The sequence below is a fragment of the Emys orbicularis genome, chromosome 15 (genome assembly GCF_028017835.1).
Source record: "Emys orbicularis isolate rEmyOrb1 chromosome 15, rEmyOrb1.hap1, whole genome shotgun sequence".
Classification (NCBI taxonomy): Eukaryota; Metazoa; Chordata; order Testudines; family Emydidae; genus Emys; species Emys orbicularis.
Genome location: NC_088697.1, coordinates 7,526,174 through 7,546,268, shown reverse-complemented (window position 1 = coordinate 7,546,268; position 20,095 = coordinate 7,526,174). Strand labels below are relative to the sequence as shown.

The following is a 20,095-nucleotide window of genomic DNA, read 5'->3' as shown; positions in this document are numbered from 1 at the left end:
ACCTGCCCCTGGAAATTTCCATTACATGCATCCGATGAAGTGGGCATTCACCCACAAAAGCTTATGCTCCAATACATCTGTTAGTCTTAAAGGTGCCAGAGGACTCTCTGTTGCTTTTTACAGATCCAGACTAACACGGCTACCCCTCGGATACTTGACTAATCATTTTAGTTGCCCTTCTCTGAACCTTTTCTAATGCCAGTATATCTTTTTTGAAATGAGGAGACCACATCTGTACGCAGTATTCAAGATGTGGGTGTACCATGGATTTATATAAGGGCAATAAGATATTCTCCATCTTATTCTCTATCCTTTTTTTAATGATTCCTAACATCCTGTTTGCTTTTTGCATTGTGAGAGAGCAAGATGAAGCTTTGGAAATCCCAGTATGGTTAGCTGGCAACCAATTGCTGGATTCAAAGCCCTGAGTGCCGTCCCTTACACCATGGGACCAGCAGGGGACCACTTGACCTCTGTTGTCTTCCGGCAGGGAGGACTCTGTGGGGACAATTTTTTCTGTCAGGGAGGACCCTGGGGGAACGTGCCTCTCTGGCCAGCCCTGCATTTGTTCAAAAAGTCAGCACACAGCGCTTTGGTGCAGGCCCAGAGGCCTTTCTTCCTCCAGACTGTGAGGCCAGTGGACAGGTGAGGAAGTAGCACTTTCAGTCCCAGGCAGTAAAGGGCCCTTCCTAGGAAAGGCCAAGTCCTGAAAACGAGAAACTAAAGTCACAGGGAGTCATTCTGAAGTTTTGGGGGGATATCACAGGAGGAAAGTGTCTCTTTGCCTTACTAGGGACTTGAACCCTGGACACTCAAATTAAAAGTCTGATGCTCTACCAACTGAGCTAGCCAGGCTCACATATAAAGGAGGCAAATTTTGTGCAGAAGAGAAACCAGTCAAGAAAAAGAGAGCAGGAAACAATACAGAAAACCTGCTACTCTTGGAGCCAGGGGTGTGCTGAAAGAAGCAGGGAAATCTGGTGCCCAGAGACCTGTCCTGTCCTGGCAGCTTTCTCAGCAGCAAATAAATTAATTCACCCTGCCAGTAAACAATCTACTGGAACTAATGGCAGCACAGGGTGGATGTTTCACAGCTATGCACCCACTTCCACATTTTAGAACTTACTTTCCTTTCCCTAGTATGGCACTTTCTATGTGAATTGGGCAAAGCAAGCTGGGGAAGCTACATAGTAATAGAAACCAGTGCTCTAGAAAAGGCTTGAACTCATAACCCCAGCAGTATTCCTCTTTGCACTAACCAGTTGCACCACTGCAGTGCTTCTTAAACAAAGTAGGGACGTAGGCAGTTATCAGTCTCTGTGGTTCACACCTTTGCCTGGTAATTGAAAAGATGCTGGTTCAAACCTAACTAAAGACCTGGCTTTTCAGCAATGAGACTCTAGGACATTTTAACAGGAAGAAAATCTCCTCTGTTCTGGTTTAGCCCCATTTGACTCCTTCTGCCCATCTTCTCCCCCCCCAGTCTCTTTCCTTCCCCATTGGGGCCGTGCAGAGAGGAGCCCCAGTCAGTCTCTGTCACAGAGCGTCTGTATCCCATAAAAGGGAGGAAGGGAGGGGTTGCTCTAAAACATTGATAATGGAGAGGAGAGTGGTGTGCGTGGTTAGGGGGAGAAAGGATGGAGAACTAACAGTGGGACCCAGAGAGATTCCACCAGACTGGGGAGATCCCCTGCTGCTCACCATCACCCAGCTGTGGGAAGAACAATTTGGAATTGCTTGGGGAAGCCATCTTTAAAAACACAAGTGTAACATGCTACTTACATTTTAATAAGACCAAAGCCTCCTCAAACCCAGTGTCACAATCACTGGAATGACTTTGCCTTGATATTTTAACGGCCGCAGACACAAAGCGAGTCAAATTACAGTTTCCGTTCGGAGTCAGTGTACACACAAGAATCCAGAGGTTTTTAATTCCTTAGGTTCTGCTGACATTTCATTTCTAGCCTGTTCCAAGATTTATTGTTGTGCAAAGCAATGTTAGGCCCTTGGGAGTGTCCTCCCTGGCCCGCCTGCCGCCCCTGGGCAATTTAAAAGGGCCCGGGGACCCCCGCCACCACCACCAGCAGCACAAGGGGGCTAAGGCAGTTTCCTGCCCGCCCTCACTCCTTGTGGCACACCACTCCCAGAAGCGGCTGGCACGTCCCTGCGGCCCCTTGGGCGGGGGAGGGGGTCTCCACGCACTGCCCCCACCCTGAGTGCCAACTCTGCCAAGTGTGGCAATGGGAGCTGCAGGGGTGCAGTCTGCAGAGACACCTCCAGCCCTGCCACTAAGGGGCTGCTGCCAGAGGGGGGTGCAGGTCACTTTTGGGAAATGCCCGAGGTAAATGCTGCACCCCTCACCCTCTCCTGCACCCCCAAACTCATGCCCCAACCCAGACTCTACACCTGCATGCAAACTCCCTCCAAGAGCCTGCCCCTCCATCCCCTCCTGCACCCCAACCCCCTGACTGAGCCTAGACCCTGCACCCAAACTCTCTCCCAGAGCCCAACCCCTCTCCCTCCCACACCCAAACTCCCTCCCAGAGCCTTACAGATGTGTGTGTGTGGGGGGAGGGGGGGCAGGACTTGGTCCCATTCTGGGCACCACCAAAAATTATACAAACCTGCCGCCCCGTCCAGCCCAACCTTCTGCTGATGCACCTCAGCCCACACCCATGCAGGGTTTGAAGCTTGCATTACTTAAATTGCAGGACACTGAGGGATTTCAGCTCCCCTTTGCCCAGAGGGAACCTTCACCCCACTCTCAACCAGATTCTTGTCCATGGGATCACTCTAGGGGGGCTGGGTCCCGCTGTGTCTTTTCTCTCTCTACGACAGGCCAGGGTGCAATAACTGGGGCATCTGAGCACCCATGACCTTCTGTGGGGCTGCCATTCCCCTTCCCCTTTTATGGTCTCATCTGTCATTGACTCCAGCCTTTTTTCTATCCATCGTCAGCACCATCCCAAGCAAGCTGCACTCGCCTCAAAAAGACAGTGTCCCCTGTTGGGTGTAAATCTCTGACCTCTCTCATCTCTGAGCACTGACTGCCCCTCCATTTCCTTGCCTCTCAGTCTGTGCAGACCGGACCTTTCCTTCCAGTGCTGGAGGATTCGCCCTTCTCATCTACCATTGTCCCAAGCAGCACAGCGGGTGGAATCTTAAATGTACCAAGGTGACTTAGGAGCAGAAATCCCCACAGACCTTCCATGCAATTGGCACTTGTCCCTCACTGAACTGGATTGAAACTCATGCAGGAAGACTGCTGGGCCACATCCCCTCTGGGCATGAGCAAAGCAGCAGGGTGAAAAGAGTACCTGGAGATGCTGGGGATTGAACCCAGGGCCTCATACATGGATCTTGTTGTAGCTGCTTAGTCATTCCACACTTTAACAATTCAAACAGTCCCTATCCGAGGCAGATTCGCAGCACCTCACTGATCCTGGTAGCAGGAGTTGGGTCCTGAGATTTTCACTGGTCTTTCTCCCCTCCACGTGGAGTGAACTCAGCTTTTTTCTCATCCCAGACAATCCATGAAATAACAACAGCAGCATAAAGAAAGACGGGAGGGAACATCTCACTACCAGGGCTGGATGTACCCAGGGCCCCCTGCTTGTCTATTGTTTCCATGGAATTTGGCACCCTGATTTGCACAAGGGATAGAGAAAGATCTTGCTGTTCCTGTGTCTGTGTAAAGAAAATTGTGCTTCTGTATGAAAGAGAGGCGGGAAATGGCCCCATGGTGGGACAATATCCTTAGGATTAAGAGCAAAGGACTCAGGCTGAGAACCAATTTAACTCCACACATCTGGGATTTAACAAATTGTCTTCCATGGAGACACTGGGAACTTGTGACATTGATCCAGAATCTGGGGGTTCGGGCTGCTTTAACTCATGGTAAAAACATGATCTTGATTCCAAGAAGGGAGAGAGGAGAAGCCTGAACCTGACTTTAGTCCCAGGCTGGGGTCCCTTGAATGGTGGGAAACATCTTTTGCTGCTACCCAGGGACAGCAGGCTACTGGCAACATACCAGGGCTGGGATGAGAGGGGAATGTTGCATGAACTTTATCATACAGGGGCCATCCTGCTTCTCAGAACCCACAGCTGCCATTTGAATGCATCTGAAAGTTACAAGGAACAATGATCTGTGTTAAAGGAAGGTTGACATTTATTAGAGCCCCAATTTATATTGTGTGCAAAAACAGAGGATTGAATGTATAACAGGTAGTTTCATAAATCTTGGTTATTTTATTTTTCTAAGGCCTGGTCTACACTACAAGTTTAGGTCAAATTTAGCAGCATTAAATCGAATTAAGCCTGGACACGTCCACACGACGAAGCCCTTTTTTTTTCGACTTAAAGGGCCCTTTAAACCGGTTTCTTTACTCCATCTCCGACGAGGGGATTAGCGCTAAAATCGGCCTTTGTGGGTCAGATTTGGGGTAGTGTGGACGGAATTCGACATTATTGGCCTCCGGGAGCTATCCCATAGTGCTTCATTGTGACCGCTCTGGACAGCACTCTCAACTCAGATGCACTGACCAGGTAGACAGGAAAATCCCCGCGAACTTTTGAATTTCATTTCCTGTTTGCCCAGCATGGAGAGCACAGGTGACCACGCAGAGCTCATCAGCACAGGTAACCATGATGGAGTCCCAGGATCGCAAAAGAGCTCCAGCATGGACGGAACGGGAGGTACGGGATCTGCTCGCCATATGGGGAGACAAATCAGTGCTAGCTGAACTCCGTAGCAGTAAACGAAATGGCAAAATATTAGAAAAAGTCTCAAAGGCCATGAAGGACAGAGGCCATAACAGGGATGCACAGCAGTGCCGCGTGAAAATTAAGGAGCTAAGGCAAGCCTACCACAAAGCCAGAGAGGCAAACGGAAGGTCTGGGGCAGAGCCGCAAACTTGCCGCTTCTACGCGGAGCTGCATGCGATGCTAGGAGGTGCAGCCACCACTACCCCAACCGTGTGCTTTGACTCCGTCAATGGAGAAACACGCAACTGGGAAGCGGGTTCGGGGTACGAGGAAGATGATGATGAAGACAATGAAGAGAGCTCACAGCAAGGAAGCGGAGAAACCGGTTTCCCCAACAGCCAGGATATTTTTATCAACCTGGACCTGAAACCAGTAACCCCCGAACTCACCCAAGGCGTGCTCCCAGACCCTGAGGGCACACAAGGGACCTCTGGTGAGTGTACCTTTGTAAATATTACACATGGTTTAAAAGCAAGCGTGTTTAATGATTAATGATTAATTTGCCCTGGCAATCGGAGCCAGTACAGCTACTGGAAAAGTCTGTTAACGTGTATGGGGATGGAGCGGAAATCCTCCAGGGACACCTCCAGAAAGCTCTCCTTCATGTACTCCCAAAGCCTTTGCAAAAGGTGGGCTGCCTTATCCCGTCCGCCATGGTAGGACACTTTACCACGCCAGGCCAGTAGTCTGGAATCATTGCATAACAAAGCATGGCAGCATATGGTCCCGGTGTTTGCTGGCATGCAGACAACATCCATTCCTTATCGCTCTTTGTTATCCTCAGGAGAGTGATATCATTCACGGTCACCTGGTTGAAATGGGGCAATTTTATTAAGGGGACATTCAGAGGTGCCCCTTCCTGCTCTGCTGAACAGAAATATTCCCCGCTGTTAGCCACGCGGTGGGGGGGAGGGGTGAAGTGATCATCCCAGAGAATTGGGTGTGTGGGGGAGGGGAGTTAGTTGGGTTTGTGATGCATGTTAACACTGAAACCGCAGCCCCTCCTTTTACATTGCAAACCCATTTTAAATGGCCAACCAAACGGGTGCTTGGTATGGGAAATGAGAGCACTACTGTTTGAAACCATTCCCACATGTTAAGAAGGTTAAAAAAGCCAAAAGACTGTGTCTTACCATGGCTGCATGCAAGCTGAAATCTGTGGCCTGGCACTGCGTGAGTGATCTCTCACACCAAACCGGCAGGCCCTCAATATAAGAGGAAAAATGCGACCTTGTAACGAAAGCACATGTGCTGTGTAATGTGAACAGCAAAATTTAACGTGAAAGAGTGTACCCATTGTTCTCTAAAATGTGTCTTTTTTAATCACCTCTCTCTTCTCCTCCACCAGCTGCAAATGTTTCTCCTTCACAGAGGCTAGTGAAGATTAGAAAGAGAAAACGTAGGACGCGTGATGACATGTTTACAGAGCTACAGATGTCCTCCCACGCTGACAGAGCACAGCAGAATGCGTGGAGGCAGTCAATGACTGATTACAGAAAAGCACAATATGAACGAGAGGAGAGGTGGCATGCTGAATCGCGGGATGAACAGAGCAAGTTGCGGGCTGAAGATGATAGGTGGCGTCAGCTTGCACACAGAAGGCAAGAGTCGATGCTCCGGCTGCTGGAGCATCAAACTGATATGCTCCAGCGTATGGTTGAGCTGCAGGAAAGGCAGCAGGAGCAGAGACCGCCGCTACAGCCCCTGTGTAACCAACAGCCCTCCTCCCCAAGTTCCATAGCCTCCTCACCCAGATGCCCAAAAACACGGTGGGGGGGCCTCCGGCCACCCAGTCACTCCACCCCAGATGATTGCCCAAGCATCAGAAGGCTGGCCTTCAATAAGAGTTAAAGTTTTAAAGTTTTAAACTGCAGTGTGTCCTTTTCCTTCCCTCCTCCCCCACCCCTCCCGGGCTACCTTGGCAGTTATCCCCCTAGTTGTGTGATGAATTAATAAAGAATGCATGAATGTGAAGTAACAATGACTTTATTGCCTCTGCAAGCGGTGCTCGAAGGGGGAAGGGGAGGGTGGTTAGTTTACAGGGAAGTAGAGTGAACCGGGGGGGTGGGGTGGCAGAGGGTTCATCAAGGAGAAACAAACAGAAGTTTCACACCGTAGCCTGGCCAGTCACAAAACTCGTTTTCAAAGCTTCTCTGATGCGCACCATGCCCTGCTGTAACTCTTCTAACTGCCCTGGTGTCTGGCTGCGCGTAATCAGTGGCCAGGCAATTTGCCTCAACCTCCCACCCCGCCATAAATGTCTCCCCCTTACTCTCACAGATATTGTGGAGCGCACAGCAAGCAGCAATAACAATTGGAATATTGGCTTCGCTGAGGTCTATCCGAGTCAGTAAACTGCGCCAGCGCGCTTTTAAACGTCCAAATGCACATTTCACCACCATTCGGCACTTGCTCAGCCTATAGTTGAACAGGTCCTGACTACTGTCCAGGTTGCCTGTGTACAGCTTCATGAGCCATGGCATTAAGGGGTAGGCTGGGTCCCCAAGGATATCGATAGGCATTTCAACATCCCCAACGGTTATTTTCTGGTCCGGTAAGAAAGTCCCTTCCTCCAGCTTTTGAAACAGACCAGTGTTCCTGAAGACGCGAGCATCATGTACCTTTCCCGGCCATCCCTCGTTGATGTTAGTGAAACGTCTCTTGTGATCCACCAGGGCTTGCAGCAGCATTGAAAAGTACCCCTTGCAGTTTATGTACTCGGTGGCTTGGTGCTCCGGTGACAAGATAGGGATATGGGTTCCGTCTATGGCCCCACCACAGTTTGGGAATCCCATTGCAGCAAAGCCATCCACTATGACCTGCACGTTTCCCAGAGTCACTGCCCTTGATATCAGCAGGTCTTTGATTGCGTTGGCTACTTGGATCACTGCAGCCCCCACAGTAGATTTTCCCACTCCAAATTGATTCCCAACTGACCGGTAGCTGTCTGGCATTGCAAGCTTCCACAGGGCTATCGCCACTCGCTTCTCAACTGTGAGGGCTGCTCTCATCCTGGTATTCTGGTGCTTCAGGGCAGGGGAAAGCAAGTCACAAAGTTCCATGGAAGTGCCCTTACGCATGCGAAAGTTTCGCAGCCACTGGGAATCGTCCCACACCTGCAACACGATCCGGTCCCACCAGTCTGTGCTTGTTTCCTGGGCCCAGAATTGGCATTCCATGCCATGAACCTGCCCCAGTATCACCATGATTTGCACATTGCTGGGACCTGTACTTTGTGAGAGGTCTATGTCCATGTCAATTTCCTCATCACTCTCGTCGCCGCGCTGCAATCGCCTCCTCGCCTGGTTTTGCTTTGGCATGTTCTGGCTCTGCATATACTCCAGGACAATGCGCGTGGTGTTCATAGTGCTCATAATTGCCGCGGTGATCTGAGCGGGCTCCATGATCCCAGTGCTATGGCGTCTGGGCTGAAAAAAGGTGCGAAAATATTGTCTGACGGAGGGAGGGAGGGAGGGAGGGGCAAGTGACGACATGGCTTACAGGGAATTAAAATCAACAAAGGTGGCTGTGCATCAGGGAGAAACACAAACAACTGTCACACGGAATGGCCCCCTCAAAGATTGAACTCAAAACCCTGGGTTTAGCAGGCCGTTGATTTCACGGAGGGAGGGGGAAGCAAATGAATACAGAACAAATCTGGTCCATCTATTTTTTACATCTTAAGCTGGCAGCAGACGGTGCAGCATGACTGATAGCCATCGGCATCTTCTGGGTGCTTGGCAGAAGATGCTGTACTACGACTGCTAGCCAGCATCGTCAAGATGGTTCAATAGGACTGCTGGCAGGACTGAGTCTCCAGGAGACAAAACATGTCTGCCCAGGTGCCTCTGATTGAACTCACCGAGGAATATGACGATGATGGATATCAATCGTAATACACCATCTACTGCCAAAAGGCAAGGAGCTGCTGCTGTATAGCAATGCAGCCCCACGTCTGCTAGCACCCAGATAGCCGATGACGGCTACCAGTCATACTGCACCGTCTACTGCCAAAAGGCAATTAGCTGCTGCTGTGTAGCAATGCAGTACCACGTCTGCCGGCACCCAGATGACATATGGTGACGGTGAGCTGAGCTGAGCGGGATCCATGCTTGCCGTGGTATATTGTCTGCACAGGTAACCCAGGTAAAAAGGCGCAAATCGATTGTCTGCCATTGCTCTGACCGAGGGGGAGGGGCCTGACGACATGTACCCAGAACCCCCCGCAACACTGTTTTTGCATCATCAGGCATTGGGATCTCAACCCAGAATTCCAATGGGTGGTGGAGACTGCGGGAACTGTGGGATAGCTGCCCACAGTGCAACGCTCCAGAAGTCGACGCTAGCCTCGGTACTGTGGACGCGGTCCGCCGACTTAATGCACTTAGAGCATTTTATGTGGGGGGACACACAATCGACTGTATAAAATCGATTTCTATAAAACCAGCTTCTATAAATTCGACCTAATTTCATAGTGTAGACATACCCTAAGAGGTTCCTGTCCACCTCCAGTAGAATTTTCAGTCCCAATGGCAACATACCAAATGTAATACAAACTAGTCCATTCCTCCCAAGTGGATGTGGTTCTCTTTCTTCTACACATTGTAGCCCATGGAGGCCAAGGACCTGCAAATGTGTCTTCATGTGCCTTTGTTTAATTGATGAAAACATAAACAAGACACGTAGACGATTGAAACTCATTTCAGCTGAGGGACACGTTTATTAGGTTTTTATGCATTTGCACAGGAAAACATTGAGTGTTTCCATTCATTTCAGGTATCCCTATTCAGAGGAACTCCTGAACATAATGGAAATGGATATGCAATTATTTTTGTTAAAGGAAGAGGCTTGTGAGGGGGCACTTGGATTTGAACCAAGGACTATTTGAGCTGCAGTCAAACACTCTACCACTGAGTTATACCCCCAAGACATGTGTATAGGAAACTCAGTGATCTTAAGGATTTTGAAGGACAGGCCCTGCCTCAGAGAGCTTCTTTTCTATTCCCAGACCACAGTGGTTTTAAAAATGGGGTTTGATTAAACTTTATATATACATGTAGACACCACAGCTTACACACCTACCAACATAGCTTCCCCCAGTAACATAGCTACCGCCTCTCAGGAAGATGGATTAACTACACGGATGGGACAGCTCTCTCCCATCTACTTAGAGCATCTTCATTATTTATGAATAAGTAGGAAATAACCTACTGAATGGACAGTAACCAATTTATCAAATATTGCTGTGTCTGCATTCAATATGGGTAACTGGTCATATTGGGCTGGATTAGTAGGAGCATTGCAAGCAGATTGAGGGAACTGATTATTCCCCTCTATTCGGCACTGGTGAGCCCACATCTGGAGCATTGCATCCAGTTTTCAGCCCCCCCCCACAGAAACAAATTGGAGAGAGTCCGGGGAGGGCAACAAAAATGATTAGGGGGCAGGGGATTTACGAGGAGATGCTGAGGGAACTGGGATTGTTTAGTCTGCAGAAGAGAAGAATTAAGGGGGATTTGATAGCTGCTTTAAACTACCTGAAAGGGGGTTCCAAAGAGGATGGATCTAGATTGTTCTCAGTGGTACCAGATGACAGAATAAGGAGTAATGGTCTCAAGTTGCAGTGGGGGAGGTGTAGGTTGGATATTAGGAAATACTATTTCCCTAGGAGGGTGGTGAAGAACTGGAATGGGTTACCTAGGGAGATGGTAGAATCTCCATCCTTAGAGGTTTATAAGGCCCGGCTTGACAAAGCCCTATCTGGGATGATTTAGTTGGTGTTGGTCGTGCTTTGAGCAGGGGGTAGGACTAGATGAGATTCTGAGGTCTCTTCCAACCCTGATTGAGGGTTAGAATAACATTTCCCAACAAACGGTTGGTTGAGCTAAGTGCAAATCCCTGTTATAACCCCCCCGCTTCCGCCTAGTAGCCCTAGGGCATGTTCCAAGCATTGGATTCGAGCCGCTGAGTCAGCTTCCTGCAACGGGTTTTAGCCTTCCCAGAGGTAATTTATGAGGGCTCGCCATTTTCAGATGTTCTTGTGTAATTCCCATCCATCCAATTCAAATGAGTTACTCATAGCAACATTCTTTCACCTACTTTGGTAAACTGAGAATAGTTAGCAAATGTTGTACTGAGATACCAGTCAGTGGGGAACAGAGTGATAGTCATTTGTAAACCAGTTGCATTAAGAACCACAGGTCTCTGGATGGGGGTAGACCACCATGGGGATGGGTGTGTCACAGACAATTTAGAGGGAGGTGGCAGAGGTTTAATTAGGGTATATTTTCCCTTGGTCCCAAAAGAGGCAGCATGACATGTCCAATGAAAAGGGGGTATCATGCCTGAAGAATTTACAATATCCACCAAAATAACAGTAATAACAAGACAAACACAGAACACAATTTTTTGTTGCGACAGTGGACCCATGGTGTTCTGGGTTGTTCTGCCACTGGCACCAGCTTCCCATAAAGTGTCTGAAAAACAAAATAAACATTTCCTAGCCTCTTGCTGAGGACAGATTATTGCTTAAAGATACCTCTTTCTTTTTACAATTTTTTTGCTGACTGCAGGAAAACAGAAGAATTACCTTTATATTTTTTTGTTTGTTTTATACAAAGGAAACTTGCTGCATATCTAGGCAGAGTAGGCGTGTCTATGTAAACACGGTCTGTTCCTGAAGTTTTTCCCCTAGCTCATCACGAGATGTGAGGGGGAAGCTCATTCAGACCCTCCTTACACTTAGTATTTAAAAACTCCTTATTGGCCCTACCTCTGCTGGCCTTAGATTTCTCCTCCTGTCCATTACTTGACAGCTCAGATGAGGTAACCAAGTGGTTAAGGTGATGGACTGCTAATCCATTGTGCTCTGCACACATGGGTTTAAATTCTCTCCTCATCAGAGGCCTTCAGTCATCTCTCTTCCTTTACAAACAACCATCTTCCCCCTTTGGTACAATGACAGACCAAACCATGCTGATTTCTACATACAAAAACCATCTCACGAACTCAGACCCTCCCCCGCTTTAAATAAAATGTCTAAATACCAGATTTCTAAAAGAACTCTCTAGTCCTGTATTTCTTAGTTTTTATCTCAAGAGGTAACATCCTCATAATCTCCCCCAAACACCCCAGGACCTCCCCAAATTATTAAAATGCCCCCATCCTCAGCAAGGCCACAACAATGACCCACAGCTAGAGTGTCTAGGCCAAGCTGTTTTGAAGGAGAATTTCAAACATTTTCTTTCTGCTTCCCTTGGCAAGGTCTGACGGGAAAACAAAATCCCCCAAATTGAAAATTTTCTGCTGAGAAACCAATACTAGTCTGTTTGGGGACTTTGATTTGAATATATTATTATTATTCTCTTCTGATCTCTGAATTATTTCAGTTCAGTCTTTGTCCTCCAGATGTGTTTCCAGGTATTGAGTTCCAAGTCATGATGTCTCTTCCTCTCTTTCATAGTTTCTGCCAACTTGCTAGGAAGTTCCTTTGCTATGATGTGAGTGAGCAGTGTCCATTGTCTCCATGCTATCTCGGAGAAGTCTGCATTGTATACAGTTCCTGGGATAGTCCTTGGGAGTGTGGATACCTTTAATGGGCTAGCAGCGAGTCTGGCTCCTCCATTGTTGCACCTGAAAGGCTGGTGGTGGGCATTTCCCAACCGCATAACATATTTCAGTAACGCACACAGAGCAAAACTTCATAACTTCCCAGACAATGCTACCACATAGAATGCAAGAAGACATTAATGTTCAAGAGCTCAAGACTTTTGAAATGATACCTCACAAGGCAGACTTTGTACAAACCATATCATCATTATATGACAGTGGTGAATATGGGGCTTCCAGGTGTTGCTTTGAGCATATTGTGCCACACCTGGGCTTACATTGCAATGGAGATGTACCCTTAGAGTACATCTCTCCTGGGATCAAGATTTCAGCATGGCTGGCCTGGGTCATCTGACGTGGGCTCATGGAGCTAAAGCTGTGGGGTTAAAAACTGGTGCAGATATTTGTGTTCACGCTGAAGCCTGGGTTCAGAAACTCTCACCCCTCGTGGGGTCTCAGAGGTTGGGCTCAAGTCCATATGTCTGCACTGTAATTTTATAGTCCTGCAGCCCAAGCCCCATAAGCCTGAGTCAGCTGACCTTGGCTTTGAGACAGGTGCCTTGGGTGTTTTAATTGCATCATAGACATAATGTTAGGATACGTCTACAGTGCAATGAAACACCCACACCTGGCCCGTGTCACATTAATCAGGGCCATGTGGCTTGGGCTGTAAAGTTGCAGTGTACGTGTCTCAGCTCAGGCTCAGTACCCTGCTCTAGGAGCCCAGAAGGTTGGGAGGGAGTTTAGCAAGTGGAAATGGTAAAACCGCAGTGAAGTATTACCCTGGACTTGATGGCAGTTCTCCATTGATCTGTCTGCTTTGGGGTAGTGACAAAAACACGGCCTGCTGCTTTCGTTATTTCATAGGGTGGTTTAGGATTTTCATTCTCATACACGGTGCACTTAGCAGGACTCAACCCTCGGCATAAACTAAATGAGCCACCCACAGATTCTGGCAGCCACAATGAAGCATTTGGTGTGATAGCTCAGACCTGCCCTTGTCCCAGAGGGAGGGGGCCATCTGCAAGGGGACTGGACCACTGACCTATCAGCTCTTGCCACCTAAAGTTTCAGTAACTCTATTATCAGTGCCTGTGAGTGTTATTTAAACCATAAGAAAAATCACACTGGGCTAGACCAAAGGTCCATCTAGCTCTGAATCTTGTTTTCTGACAGTAGCCAATGCCAGGTGCCCCAAAAGCATCTCAACAAGGCACCACTGGGAGTTAAACCCAGGATCTCCTGTTTATGAAACAGGGGCTTTAGCCAGCTAAGCCATGGTGCCCACAGCTGCTGAAGGGATCGTGTCCGCCCATATCTGACTCTCTGCCAACCTCCATCTGGGCCTGACAAGCATTGCTTGTGTTTGGATTCTGTAAAGCAGAGGAGCAGGTGAAGTTTTGCTCCCAACGTCTGTGTGTGATTCTTTGGACAGGTCTACGCTACAAAATTAGGTCGGTGTAACTACATTACTCAGGGGTGTAAAAAATTTACCTCCCTAAGCAATGCAGGTACATCAACCTAACCCCGGTGTAGATAGCGCTGTGTCAACAGGAGGGCTTTGCTCACCAACATAGCTTGGGGAGATGCTGGGTTAGTGAAGACGCAAAGAATAGATGGCCCGTGACACTTGCATTTGGGGAGGCTGGGCATAAGTGCTGGAAGCTCTCTTAAAAGTGTGTGTGGGGGGGCATTGGTGCCCAGACCATGACGCTGTTCCCCCACTCCACCCCCTTCGCTCGTTCTCCTCCCTCTGAGGCCCCACCTGTGCTCCCCCCTCGCTCCTGTTTGGCCACTTCCCACCCCCGCTCTTCCTCTTTGGCTGAGGCCTGCTGGTCTGCCTTTCACTCGTTCCTCTCCTCCCCCAAGGCCTCCTTGCCTGCTGCTTGTGCCTCTCCACCCCTTACCCCAAGGTCTGCCCCCACCCACACCTCTCTGCCCCTCCCCTGAGACTCACCCTGCCCACTGCTCACACCTCTCTGCCCCCTCCCCTGAGACCTGCCCTGCCCACCGCTCGCACCTCTCTACCCCCTCCCCTGAGACCCACGCTGCCCACTGCCCCACCTCTCTGACCCCTCCCCTGAGACCCGCCCTACCCACCTCTTTCTTCATGCTGCTGTTGTTATTCCATGAAACATCAAGGATGGAATAAAAAGCTGAGTTTACTCCAGGGAGAGGAAAGAAAGGAGCCACCAACCCCCTGGCAAAGCTCAGTGCCCCAGAGAAAACCTGCCCCTGCTATTGCAATCACTGAAGTACTGGGGATATGACGGGAAAGGGACTGTCTGAATTATCAGGGCAGGAAATGGACAACTATCTACATCAACGTCATTAACCACAAACACACTCTCGTCATGCTCCAGCCAGAAGGGAAATGAGCAGGAATTCTTGCTGTTCAGCCATGGACACACTTACACAATGACACAGCAGTGAGTGTGCTGTGGAAGCTGGTCTGAGGAAACAATTGGAAGTGATCACTCAGTGAGAACAGAACTAGAGTGTAGTGAGAAACATGTATCAAGCAAGTAGTTGTGGCTGAGTGGTTAAGGCGATAGACTAGCAATCCATTGGGGTTGCCCTTCTCAGGTTTGAATTTTGCCAACTACGGAGGAAGTTGTGGCTTTTTAGATTCAATGGGGGCTGGGTCTTGTTTCACTCTCCGGCTACGTCTACACCACAGAGTTATGCTGCTTTAGTTAAAGTGTTTTAATTAAATAGCTGTTGCATGTCCACACTATGCCCCTTGTGTCACCAGAGCGCATCCATGCTAGCAGCTCTTGGATCACCACAGAGAGCAGTGCACTGTGGGTAGCTATCCCACTGTGCAACTGGTCGCAGGGTGTTTTGGGAAGGATTTGCAATGCCTCATGGGCCGGTACAGCATCACATGATGCAGGTTTCTCTATCCCATTGTTCTGTGGGCATCCTACTAGATTGCCAGCTGCTTTTCAACTGCAATGTGCATGGCGGGGTAGAGACTGTTTGTGTATGGGGAGAGACAGTGTGTGTGTTGCGGAAGAGTGAGTGTATCAGCAGACTGTCTCTAAGTTCAGACAGCTGCTGGAAGCAACCAGTCCTGAGGCAGGGGGAGGGGGACAGCCCCGACATCAGCCCCCACTTCCCTCACTGGCTCAGTTCAGCACAGCAGTCTCCGTCACATATACACACACACACACAGCTGCCTGCTTAGCTCTGTGTCAGGGGTGCTGGAATGGGGGTTTAAAGGGCCATGCCCCCCCCCCACTCTTTACCAGCTGTTAGGGAAAGGGTGGAGTCTTGGGGGGGAAGAGGCGTTCTGTGGGTGTGGCCTCAGGGGGAGAGGTGGTGTGAGTGTGGGTCCTTGGGGAAGGGGTGTCATGGAAGCACCACAGTTCAGACAACGGTGCCCCCCCACACTGTAAGAAAGCTTCCGCCACCCCTGCTCTGTGTTCGTAGAGCGGGAGAGAGCAGCATTCCATGGTAGTGATTTGCTTCACTCCAGTAGTGGGGCTTGGGAGGTGATTTAAAGGGCCCGGGGCTCGGGTCACTGCAGGGAGCCCTGGGCCCTTTAAATCACCAGCCTGGGGAAGCCGGTCCGGTCCGGCACAGTATACCAGCTCTTGCCGGTATGCCATACCGGAATGTACCGGCTTACTTTCACCTCTGGAAGGTCCTCACATGGATCAATAACTGGTTAAAAGATAGGAAACAAAGGGTAGGAATAAACAGTCAGTTTTCAGGATGGAAACAGGTAAATAGTGCTGTCTGTACTGGGACCAGTACTATTCAACATATTCATAAACGATCTGCTAAAAAGTGAGGTGACAAAATTTGCAGATGATCCAAACCTACTCAGGAGACTTAAGTCCAAAGCAGACTGTGAGGAGTTAAAAAGAGTTTTCACAAAACTGGGTGAAAGGGCAACAAAATGGGAGATGAAATTCAATGTTGATAAATGCAAAGTGATGTAATTTGGAAAACATAATCCCAACTATACATATAAAATGATGGGATATAAAATAGCTGTTGCAACTCAAGTGAGAGATCTTGGAGTCACTGTGGATAGTTCTCTGAAAACATCCACTCAATGTGCAGTGGCAGTCAAAAAAGCAAACAATGTTGGGAATCATTAAGAAAGGGATAGATAATAAGACAGAAAGTCTTATTGCCACTATAAATCCATGGTATGCCCACATCTTGAATGCTGCATGCAGATATGGTCACCCCATCTTAGAAAAGATGTATTGAAATTGGAAAAGGTTCAGAAAAGGGGTATGGAGTGTCTGCCATATGAGGAGAGAATAATAAGACTGGGACTTTTCAGCTTGGAAAAAAGATGACTAAGTGGGGATATGATAGCGGTTTAGAAAATCATGACTGGTGTGGAGAAAGTAAATAAGGAAGTGTTACTTATTCCGTCTCATAACACAAGGACCAGGAATCACCAAATGAAATTAATAGGCAGCACATTTAAAACAAACAAAAGGAAGTATTTTTTCACACAACGCACAGTCAACCGGTGGAACTTCTTGCCAGAGGAAGTTGTGAAGGCCAAGACTATAACAGGGTTAAAAAAAATTAGCTAAATCAATTCATGGATGATAGGCTATGAGCCAGGATGGATATGGACAGTGTCCCTAGCATCTGTTTGCCAGGAGGTGGGAATGGGTGACAGGGGATAGATCACTTGATGATTACCTGTTCTGTTCATTCCTTCTGAAGCACCTGGCTTTGGCCACTATGGGAACACAGGATACTAGGCTAGATGGACCCACTATGGCCGTTCTTATCCTTATGCTCTTTTCATATAGATGCCTGGGATTCTGCCTCACAATGTGTCCCTGAGGTCTCAGCCAACATGCCCCAGACAGGCAAACACTCTGGGCTCCTGAAGCCTCTGCCACCCATGCAGTGTCCTATGGCTCATCCCTAACCCTTGATGCTGCTCCTTTCCATAGAATGTGGAGCATTATGGGGACGCAGATCTGAGGCTTTGAGAGATAGAGATTGTTTGAGAAATCAGAGTGTTGTAAACCATGCAGCCACCCCTTAAATCAGGGACCTAAGTCTGGGCTACCAGAATCCCTTCCACAGAGCAAGTTGACACAGATTACAGCCTGAAAACAGGCATGTGAAACTAACTCCTGTTCTTCCTGACAGGGTCTGCCTTAAAACAAATGGCACCCCAGGCAAGACGCATCTTCGGTGCCTGCCCCCCATATGTTAAAGTTTTGAATATCTTATTTTTCATTGCATTTGTAGCTCATTTCATGATTTTGATGCATAATTTGGATGCATGATTTTCTCTGTCATATAGGACATTTGCATGCTAAGATCTGTAAACCTGTATTTATTCATGCCATATATAAGCAAATAAAACAAATTCATTTCCTCTAAGCATATAGAAACTTTTTAATTTTAACAGTAACTGAAATGTACTAATATCTAGAAATCGAACTGTCACCAACACAGGGTGGACCAGTATTAAATAGTGTTACAGTAAGAGACAGCGTTAGAATGTTAACCATAGTCCTTTAGTTCAAAGGTTGTTTTTCTCACCTTTGCCCTCATGAAATGAAGCGCAGCATTAGGGAGATCCAAAGATTGGCCAATAGCATTTTCAAGTGCTAAAATAGCAAGCGATGTTGGTCTCTCATTGACCATCATCGATTGAAGATATGGTTTAATGAGCAGGAGCTTCAAGGTGAGAGTGGCTCTGTCCACCGCCTTCTGTTGTGCCCCTGGGCACCCAGTCCCTGGTGGCCAATATGTGAAGCTGGGAGAAGAAAGTGAGGTGGGAAATGGCAGCAGGACTTTTGCCACTAGGGTCTAGCTGCCCAACTTCCTCCTCGTACCACTGGGCCCCTGTCACCTTCAGGTAACCCAGGAACTAAGGCAGGAATAGGGCGAGGAAGCAAGTAAAGCTGAGCAAGGAAGGCAAAAGTTAATATTGCCTTCATGGGCCGCTCGCAATGATGTCCTTTTTCTGTGCTACAGCTGACAAAAACATTCCAGACAGAAAAACAGTAGGCCAAAAAGCAGCCTAGCAGCTGCTGAAGTAGTTCAGTTGGGCGAGTGCTAGACTGAAAATCTACAAGTTGCTGGTTCAATCCCAGGCTTTGGCATGCTCTTTTATCCCCCTTTGTGCAGGGGTGGGCTGTTTTCTGACAGTGCAGCAGTGGCTTTAACTGCCACGAGTCCCTCATTTCAGGCTATGCAGCAGGAAAAGACAGCATGGGCTTCTGCACCGAGTTGGCCCACCTGACCTTTCATTCTTCTCTTGCACTTTGTCAGCAAGGGGAAGAAAAAGAAGCTCTCCTTCAAGCAAGAATCACAAGGGCGATGTAAGGGTAACTTCCTGAACACTGGCTCCAGTCCTCTGCTCTACCAGCTGACCTATCGAAAAGCTGCCACCACTTTCTCTAGGTTTGCCCATTGGTGTGTTCCAGGGCGAGTGCCAGTGAAGTGGATGGAATTTGAAGGGAGGGGCAGAACACTGTAAGAGGGTTTCTGTAGTGTAGTGGTTATCACGTTTGCCTAACATGCAAAAGGCCCCTGGTTCAACCAGGCAGAAACATGCGGGCTTCCTTTTCCCAGATCCCCTTGCTGTCCAGGAAGATGCTCCTCCTTCTGCTATTGGCCCATCCCTGAGATAACTCCAACCCCCACATGACAGAAGGTGGTGACATCAGTGGAGAAAGCGCTTTGGCATCAGTCTGGGGAACCTAGAGCAGTTAGGTGTGTCAGCTTTTGGAGGCTTGTGGCTTGGCCTCCTCTGCCCTTGGAGGTTGGCCTATAGAGGCCGTCACTTCCTACTGGCTTCCTTTGCGTCACTTGCAAAAGGAGGAAGTAAGACAGGAATGGGGCAATAGAGGAAAGTCAAGCTGAGGAAGTCAGGGAAGAAGCTGTGCAACAAAGTGGGGATAGTAGAGCACCACCATTCGTTCTGCCAAAGCCTCGGGAGGTGTGTTTGGCTTCTGGGAGGTAGAATCCTGTGCCTGCCTCTTGGCATCCCAGGGATGGCTACTTGCAGTCCAGGAGAAGAAGAGGGGTTCTGGATGGAAGGAAGACAAGCAAAGCTGAGTCCTAGTGTGTGTAAGCGGGGGAATGGTCCCGCTATTGTGGGGAACTTTCCTGGCTTCTGCACTACCCCGGTGAAGTGGGCTAGCGAAAGGATCTGAGTCCTTGCTCCCACTCCCTTTACCCAGAGGCCTCCCTGCCCTCAAGGATTCCCCTTGCACTCTCCTGTGTGGCAGAGTCCTTGTAACCCCAACAAGGCTGGGCCCAGGATTCCTGGGGGGCTCAACCCCCCAACCCTGCTGTGGTCACCCAGGACAGGGGCTAGGGTGTCCCCACTCCGGGGTGCTCTCTCTGCACTGGGCACCTCCCTGACCCACTGATAATTTCATACAATTTAAAGCAAATACAAGTTGTTTAATTAACAATTAATTTAAAAAAAGAATAAGGAAAAATGGGAAGGGTTAAAGGAAACACATCACCCTGCTCTGTGGCAGGGAACATCACAAACAGTGTCTCTGGAACGTCAGGGCAGGTCACAGTCTGTTCCTTGTAGGTCCCAGGCTCCTTCTCAGGCCCTGGCTGTGCTGCAGGGACGCTGCGGGTCGGACATTTGCTCTGGTAGTGGCCACACGCTCTCAGGCTCTAGGTGGCAGGACCCTTCTTCCCAGCATCACCCCCACCCCATCGGGGTTATGATCCCCCCCATGTCTGGCCTGCAGAG

General features: G+C 48.8%; 4 non-coding genes across 4 annotated transcripts; 1 reads left to right on the top strand and 3 right to left on the bottom strand.

Annotated features, from left to right (window-relative positions):
• Positions 1 to 782: 782 nt before the first annotated feature.
• TRNAK-UUU (transfer RNA lysine (anticodon UUU)) lies at positions 783 to 855 on the bottom strand. The gene has a single exon. It is a non-coding gene; the product is annotated as a tRNA-Lys (tRNA).
• An 8,765-nt stretch (positions 856 to 9,620) lies between these two features.
• Positions 9,621 to 9,692, bottom strand: TRNAC-GCA (transfer RNA cysteine (anticodon GCA)). Its single transcript has one exon. It is a non-coding gene; the product is annotated as a tRNA-Cys (tRNA).
• Positions 9,693 to 13,586: 3,894 nt separating this feature from the next.
• Positions 13,587 to 13,660, bottom strand: TRNAM-CAU (transfer RNA methionine (anticodon CAU)). Its single transcript has one exon. It is a non-coding gene; the product is annotated as a tRNA-Met (tRNA).
• Positions 13,661 to 18,860: 5,200 nt separating this feature from the next.
• On the top strand, positions 18,861 to 18,931 carry TRNAV-AAC (transfer RNA valine (anticodon AAC)). The gene has a single exon. It is a non-coding gene; the product is annotated as a tRNA-Val (tRNA).
• The last annotated feature ends 1,164 nt before the right edge of the window (positions 18,932 to 20,095 follow it).